This window comes from Amblyomma maculatum, chromosome 9, assembly GCF_055883805.1.
Source record: "Amblyomma maculatum isolate TAMU_Amacu chromosome 9, ASM5588380v1, whole genome shotgun sequence".
Lineage (NCBI taxonomy): Eukaryota > Metazoa > Arthropoda > Arachnida > Ixodida > Ixodidae > Amblyomma > Amblyomma maculatum.
The window spans coordinates 126,365,467-126,373,370 of NC_139352.1; the positions used below are offsets into that span (position 1 = coordinate 126,365,467).

Below are 7,904 nucleotides of genomic sequence, written 5' to 3' on the forward strand. Positions count from 1 at the left end.
AAGCTTAAAGTGAGCCGGGAAAAGTCCCAGTCGAAAAAAACAACAGAAAATTTCTGATGGTCTGTAGTCCTGTCGTATTTTTGACCTGTTGTCTGACGTTCGTTGTTTGTAGTTTAGTATTGTGACGTTCATTGTCTGTAGTTCTGTATTGTGACGTTCACTGTCTGCAGCTCTATATTGTGACGTTCATTGTTTGTAGTTCTATATTGTGACGTTCATTGTCTGTAGTTCTGTATTTTGACGTTTTGTAGTCTGTTGTTCTATACTGTGACGGCATGCATTCTGATTTCCCGCAATCTGACATTCCGTACTCTGATGTTCTGTAGTCCGAGGGCGCATGTTCATTTCACATACTGTTGTGACTTTCTTCTCTCCTATTGTGAGAATATTCACACGTGCAAAATGCAACCACAGCCAAGTGGGAAAAATTAGTCTCATGGGATCATAGTCATTAATTGGGCTATTTTGCAGGCCTAGCAGCTCTGCACAAAAAAAGTGTGCAAGCATGCCGAAGACATGCGAAACAACACCTGTGAGAAGCCGCCTTTATTTGGAATCCATAAAGCTGTATTTCCAAAAGGCGCTTGAACGGGAACACCTGCATGACAAAAAGATGCAGATTTCAATTAAACACCATTTTAAAATGCATTTTTAAACAAAAAAAGTGGTTTCAATGAAGAAAAACTGATGCTGGTTATTTTGAAGGTAACTGAAAAATGAAAGAATTATTTTGTGGTTTTCCATAGACATTGGCAATGGAGAATGTTGTAGTGACAGGCACAAGAATATTTTAAACCTCATTGTGCTCATTATGTGGACCGGAAATGGACAGCACAAGGCCATTTTTGTATTACCATTTTATCAAATCATAGCCCGTCTCTCCTACATAAAGCCCACAACTCTAACGTAAGTGGTAGAATGCCAAAGTAGTAAGCCTTCATATCGAGCAATAAATAAATGTTTAAAGAGTTTAACAAGGCTCATTGAAAACGACTGAAAGATTATACGTGTTTAGTCTAACCATTACTGCACACAGATATCCTCAGGACAGCCAGTATGTAATGCCCTTATAACTGCGGCCCATGCAAATCTTTCTCTGCTAGAAAAATCTCCTGAAATTGCAATAGCTTTTATTGCCTACTATAAGCTTATAAGCTTTTATGTTAGAGAACTGAGCAACCTGTGACACCCGCTGATTAGCTACACCTTGAAAGCAAGAATAACTCCGCTGCAAAAAAAAAAAAAAATCCTGTGCATACATTACTCTGTCACCCACCGGAAGGAATACACTATAAATCTTACCCTAGAGAAAAAGGCGCAGACATTTCTGTGCCAGGTAGTGCGGCATCATCTTGTAGCGCTTGACCACATCTTCTTCGCTGCAGCTCACCTCCTTCAGCAATAGCCAGGTGTCTGCACAAATAAAATCATTAATTATTTTCTATTCAATCATTCATTTGATTTTGCAAAAGCGACAAAATCACAATTAGGATGAAAACTTTACATATTTTCCAGAAAATTATTGCTCAGCTGGAAGCATTGATTTACTACTGAAGTACTGTTTAGCATAAAATAGAACATTGCTAGGGTTAGCATGCTGAAATACAACTACTGCTCTGACCATGGTCAAGGAACTGCTGTATACATTTCCAAACGAGCAACACATGTTGTTTAGTGTTGTTAAATTTTGCAGCAAATATGGCTTATTTTTTCGTGCTAGCCAAGTTCAGCTATGAAAGTGACTCAAAACTGCTAGCGTAATTGTTGGTGCCTAACAACCAACACGCACATTGAGCCAGTCATCCATTGATAATGATAAAACCGTTTTGTGTGATCTCATCAGCCTTCCCCTGCACTGTATTTCAAACAGCAGCCATGCTCCTTAAGCAGCATGGTTAGCAGCTTGTTGATAGCCACAGTTAAACCATCACCAGCTTCAGTTTCTGAAATACCAAAAACAATACAATTACAATTATATTGTATACAGCCACCACAAAACCAAATGAAATCTCTTCTGCAGTTCATGGAAAGATGTTTTCGTTTACCTGACAACTGATGCCACTCCAAAAGGGTAAGGTGGAGGGAACACTCTTGAGATGGCTCTGCTACGAAGGCTTCCTGTCACGCTCCTTTTACTTCAGTCCCCCCGAGGTAAACGGACATCAGCTTGCAGAAGTCGGAATCCGATCGGAGACTGAATTTGTTCATACAATTTCCATGGCCAAGGTGGACCTGTAAAAACACGAAGGTAAATGTAATTGATGTGGCTGATTCTTTAAATAAATAAGACTATGCATCATTCAAAAGAAGCACATATTTTGTTATAGTTGTTGAAAAGACAAAAGCACTTGACTGGATAAAGTTTGAAGCAACCAAGTGCAAGTTACTTAGAATATACTTCAATCGTGAATCAACGGAAACGCGAAACGGCGACGACGCTCTGTGTTACTGGTATAGTACACCGCAAACTATTAGCATATGCAAGTCACAATTGCAAGAATTGAAGTGTTTTGCGATAGCATGCCATAAAATGGATTTACACTTGCGCTATAAGAGTATACTAACTTGACCTTTTATTTATTTTTTTTTGTTGCGATTATACATTCGTAGAATCCTTGCCCATTCACCATTATTCGTACAAAGCGAGAAATTTACGCGGAAATGCACAATCACGATGCAACACTGCAAAAAAAAAAATGAGAGAGAGAGAGAGAGAGAGCGCGTGCGAATAGAACGGCAGTAACGTATGCTTTGCGTTCATGCTGTTAGCTGATTGTGCATGCGATTGCGAGGAAGGAGCAAAATTTTCTATTTCGGCAGGTCGGAGTGACGAGCCAATCGACACATGCATTTCTGTTCGCGCGAAGGCTTCGCGCGATGTGTGTCGTCGTCGCGTTCGCGTGAGTTTTCGCGTACATGTAGCTCAGCCAAACAAGCGCGTTTCGCGATAAGCATGAACAAAAATACAGAATCGATCCGTGCTCTACAAGGCGTTATCATTGAAGATCTGAAAGGTTGGCGACAATATTTTGCGACACATAGCACAGCTCGAGTTCTCCAGGCAAGACTAATAACGCCCGTACTTGGCTGCTGCTCGCGAACTGTAGTCTGGCGCCTTTGTGCTTTTCATGCTAGGAGGCTAGAGGCAGTGCTCAAGATCAAGCTGGTTGCTTAGGGTAAGAGTGAGGGTTTAGAAACTTCATCCGTTATCGTAGCTACTAAAAGTAGAAAAGAAAGACAAACATCACATTACGTACCTTCTTCCGCGCATCACGCTCGTCATGGCGTTTCCGGTTCAGCCTGCTAAGCTCTCTGCTCCATCCCTCCATTTCTTCGTCTGCGGTTAAGTGCAGCGTTACGATTCATTTCACGCTTCAGAATACAATTCAAAACACATCGCAGCAAAGAGACGCTTACCTGTAATATCAAAATATATGTGCAATGTGGTGGGCGCCGCGCGGATTTTCTTCGCCTTCCCAAAATCTTCAACATCGTTCTGTCGAAGTTTCCAATGTCCCGCGGTGAGGACTTTCGCACTTTGTCTTCTCAGATGATATAGCACTTGTGCTCGTTCTCGTGTTAAATGACCACGAACAGAAACGTCGCAGATCAGCATAAAGTCACCGAAGGAGAAAGACGACTGCACGGGCACCAATGACGTGATCCGCGGGACGAACAACGCGGCATCTTGCTAACTTGAGTGGACGAGGAGGAAGTGGAGAAAGAAACAAAAAAGGAAGGGAGGGGGGGGGGGGGGGCTGTGGACTGCCGGCGGAAACGACACCGACACTGTAAGCGTGCGGATAGTGGGAGAAGGAAGAGGGGAGGAGAAAGAAGAGAATGCAGATGGTCGCTCGCGTCCCGCTGCCGCCAACCAGGCATCCATCTCGGCCAACTGGTTTTTCGTGGAGAGGGAGAGAGAGCTATGAAGGGTGGAAGGGAAATGGCCGCCTTGCATTCCCAGCAACAGAAGAAGACAGGGAAGCCTCCCCCGGGCTTGTGACAATGGGAGCCGGGCACGGGCGCAACAGGCTCTCTCATGGTCGGATTCGAGAGCGGCGGCGGCGGCTCTACTGGCGGCCCATACACACTTAGCTAGCGCTGGTGAACTGTGAAACATTCGAGAATATTTCCTTCCGGAGTGAATGGAGTTAAAATTGTTGTACTTTAATTATCGTAAGGAGCACGAAAGAATTGTGAAAAAGGCCAAGCTTCGCTTCTGAATGCGCAATTCACTTTTATCGGGGTCTTTAAATATCACATCGTGAATGAGCTCTATTTGGAAGGTCTTAATTGTGCTTCTTTTTACTATTGCAATCATGATGCATCGCCAAGTAAACAAATCAACATATTTTAGGCAGTTGGAAATAGTTAGGCAAGCAAAATGAGAAAGTAAAAATTGATGTTTGTCGGTAACATACACCTGTGTTGCCTTAAATCATTGAGCCGTGCATGCTCAGCCATCCTTTTATAAAGCACGAATTCCTGCGGTAATTTCGCTTGACTCGCTCGATACCTTTATTTAATCACCTGATTTTTCTAACTACTGTCAATTTTACTGCGCGTGCATTTCAGGGAATTCTGCCTTTTTCCAGACGAGGGTTCATTTTTGTTCGCGTAACATCCACATACACACAGCCGCTGAAGAGCAGGGGCATAATGCAATTGTAAACACCAAATTCGATGCGGCGTCCTTATGTACGCGAAGCAGCACAGGTAACTACATGCTGCACTGTCACGTTTTTTCTCGTGTTTAGCAGCGGCCTCCGTCACACGATTATGAGGCCAGTTTCACTTTTTGGGCAGCACGTATCTACTATCAGGAGCTTGTAAATTCTGCCGCTGGTATTGCGGTGAAGGGGCGTCACTAAACCTTCGGAATGACAGGTGCACAGCTCAGATATAAATAAAAATCAGCCACGCCTTTGCAGCACTTGTACGCAAACGTTATGTTATCGCCTGTGGTGCTAGCGCACACTCGTCTTCAACATTTTTCTCACTGTTCGTGATGTACACTTTCTACTCATAACTGCCGAAAGCTGCTAATCACCATTCTATATGGACTCTTACTTCCAACGTACCGACGCTTCAATCGATATTGTTATGCGAGAAGTTTATTCAATTTATCATTTTGGTAAAAGAGGCCGGGTCGTTTTCTTTGACAAAGATTTTGAGGTAAAACTTCGTAGTGTGCTTTTTTAACAATATCAAACACTTCGAATTCAGCGTACAACATCGTGATGTAGAGGCAAACGAATTTCACAAGAGAGCAAGATGAACTGTAGAAAACACCCGCTTATGATTCAAGGTGGTTGGAACCTACATTCACGGGAGCTCAGAACGATTCCCAAAAGGAGTCCCAGCAGAATTCAACATGCGGGAAAAATAAAGGAAAAACCCTGCTCACCGAAACTCATCGCAGTGCTCAAGAAGGTCATTCAACAACATGGACGAAATTATGTCTACACAACGCCGGGATGAAAACAGCCTCAACGGTTACAAATATCGATCTTTGCATCATTTACCTATGGTCTACAGTGAGGGAATTAGCCTTGGGGAGTGTGCATAGAAGAGAAGGCGTATGCATCGGCTTCTGTACCGATCAAGTCCGCAATGATTTAGTGCTGACCTTTAACGACAGGAGGTCATTGACCACCACAGCCTGCCAGGACTCTTAGTGATTTCCAGCGTAATGATTTTTACTTGCTAATCTTAAGGAAGCGAATCGTTCCATCTGTAAATTCAAGAAAATCGAATTTTTACCGCCTACTTTATCCTGCCTCCGCAGTACCTACAAGATGCTAGTATGCAATATTATAAGCTTTATACCTCATTGAAATAAAAAAGGAAGAGGCTTTTTATTTCTCTTTCCTTCTTTCTTCCTTTCTTTCTTTCTTTCTTTCTTTCTTTCTTTCTTTCTTTCTTTCTTTCTTTCTTTCTTTCTTTCTTTCTTTCTTTCTTTCTTTCTTCCTTTCTTTCTTTCTTTCTTTCTTTCTTTCTTTCTGCTAACTCTTAAATTGTCAAAAAGGGTCTCAGTATTGCTGTGCTTAGGAGATCCCCCTGCAGGTCATGCTGCAATTAAATCCACCGAAGTTTAAATTGACGACTGGGAATGTGGAAAACAAATGCTATCGCGTTATTATTTCTAGTGACTGAGACCGAATAGAAATTCGTTAAGACTATGAGTTAGCGTCCGTCTTATTTAATTTCGGCGCTAGTTCCCGCCTAGTAGCAGCCATCCTTTTATCACGCGCATCGGTTATCTCGACATTAGATCTCGATAGCGACGTTCGTCTGAGGCCATCCGCCAGCCGTGAGCATGTGCGCGTCCAGAGGAATCGGACTCCCTCCCTCTGTACCCGGCGCCGTTTAGGTGTTTTTTTTTTCTTTTTTTTTTTAGAGTGTGGTGTTTTTGAACGTTCGCGCGTAGCGTCTGCAGTGGCGATAGTGTGACCTTAATAACTAGTTGAAAGTGTGCACTGCGCCAGTGAAGTGTTGTGAAACTGCGATCCTTTCGAGTGAAGTGCGTCAAGAAAGCGTTTGTATTCTGTATTTTGTAATTTACTTTTTTGTTAAGAAGTTCATAATTCTTTTACAGTCTGTTTTTTCCGCCGTCATGTATATTCTTTAAAACCCTCTTTTTTGCAACAATCGATTCTGCAGTACTTCGGAAGCCGCACCATTCCTACTTTTGTGGGCTATGCCAATGACTCAATCAAACAACAAACCGGAGTGATAATTCTCTTCCTGGGGCAGGACTGTCACAAAGGTCTTTACAGGAAGGCAAATTTATATCAAATTCCGCTAGACCACTGCCCCCGACACATCAGAGCCCTTTGACTGACTGTGGCCTGAATGTGATCAACAGCATAACTGTAAGCTATGGCAATCTTATAATGGGGGAGCTGTATTAGGAGGCACGTGAACGATCTATTTCGCCTAAGGGTACCCGAGAAAAGCAATAAGTCAAGTTATTGCCTGAGGCTGAATTTTCAACACACCTTGCCTTGACCTTGTTGGGCGATCGTTTGTTCAACAACATTTATTTTCGCATGGGCTACGCGTATCTAAAGATTCATTCTCAGGGCGACCATGATGAAGGCACAGCAGAACTTCTACATAGTGTAGCGACCATTTCATCAACCTTGCTCACAGCGATTTTATATATCTGGAAATTTGATTTCTTCCATGCCTTAGTTATAACTCCCCTTTTCTCTTCTTCCATCTTTATTTCGCTTTTTTTTTTATCTTCAGCCTAGTTCGCTCGAGCTCCGGCCAGTTTTTCTACTGCCCACTTTACCAGTAACGCTTCTTGTCGTTTAACCCCACTCACCTTTGTGGGGGTGCCCAGGTAAAGAAAATACACAGCAGAAAACAGCTTTGCCTGCCGCCCCGCAACTATCCTTTTCCTTTCCTTTCTGGGGCCATCAGTCCCCTTCCATGTCCCTACCTCGTTTGTCACGTTCCCCAGCCTTCACTCGGCCGGCAGCGTCTTTTGCTTAGTGCCGCCGTCGACGCTCGTTTTGAGCAGGCCCGGAGTGTCATATCGGCGGGTATCTTGTGCCATTGATCACCGTGTCTGTACAGGCTTTTGGCCATTTGGCTCCTTTTAAAGTTTTTCTCCTTTTTTGCTCTTTTCAGCCAGCTTTTATCCTTCAAATTTTGCTCTATGCGGACTAAGCGACCAGGTTTTAGTCAGCGCATTTTGGGTCTTCTCCTGATTGCTTCGTTTGAACAAGCTGACTTTTTTTTCTTTTTTTACTTTGATGCACCGCTTAAAAGGTCCTTATTTTCTTCAGAGTGCCGCGCAGACGAGCGTGTCGCCTTGCTGTCTTGCAGTCCTGTCTCGTACCTCCCTGCCAGCAGTAAACGTGGCTTGGAATGCCGGTGGCTATTTTTTTTTT

The 7,904-nt window shown here is 43.2% G+C and overlaps 1 long non-coding RNA gene across 1 annotated transcript; it reads right to left on the reverse strand.

Moving 5' to 3' along the window:
• Window positions 1–529: 529 nt before the first annotated feature.
• Window positions 530–3,530, reverse strand: LOC146180338 (uncharacterized). The gene is made up of 5 exons (XR_014700972.1): window positions 3,418–3,530; window positions 3,258–3,337; window positions 2,046–2,232; window positions 1,303–1,413; window positions 530–598 (listed from the first exon to the last, which is right to left on the reverse strand). It is a non-coding gene; the product is annotated as an uncharacterized LOC146180338 (long non-coding RNA).
• Window positions 3,531–7,904: the final 4,374 nt, after the last annotated feature.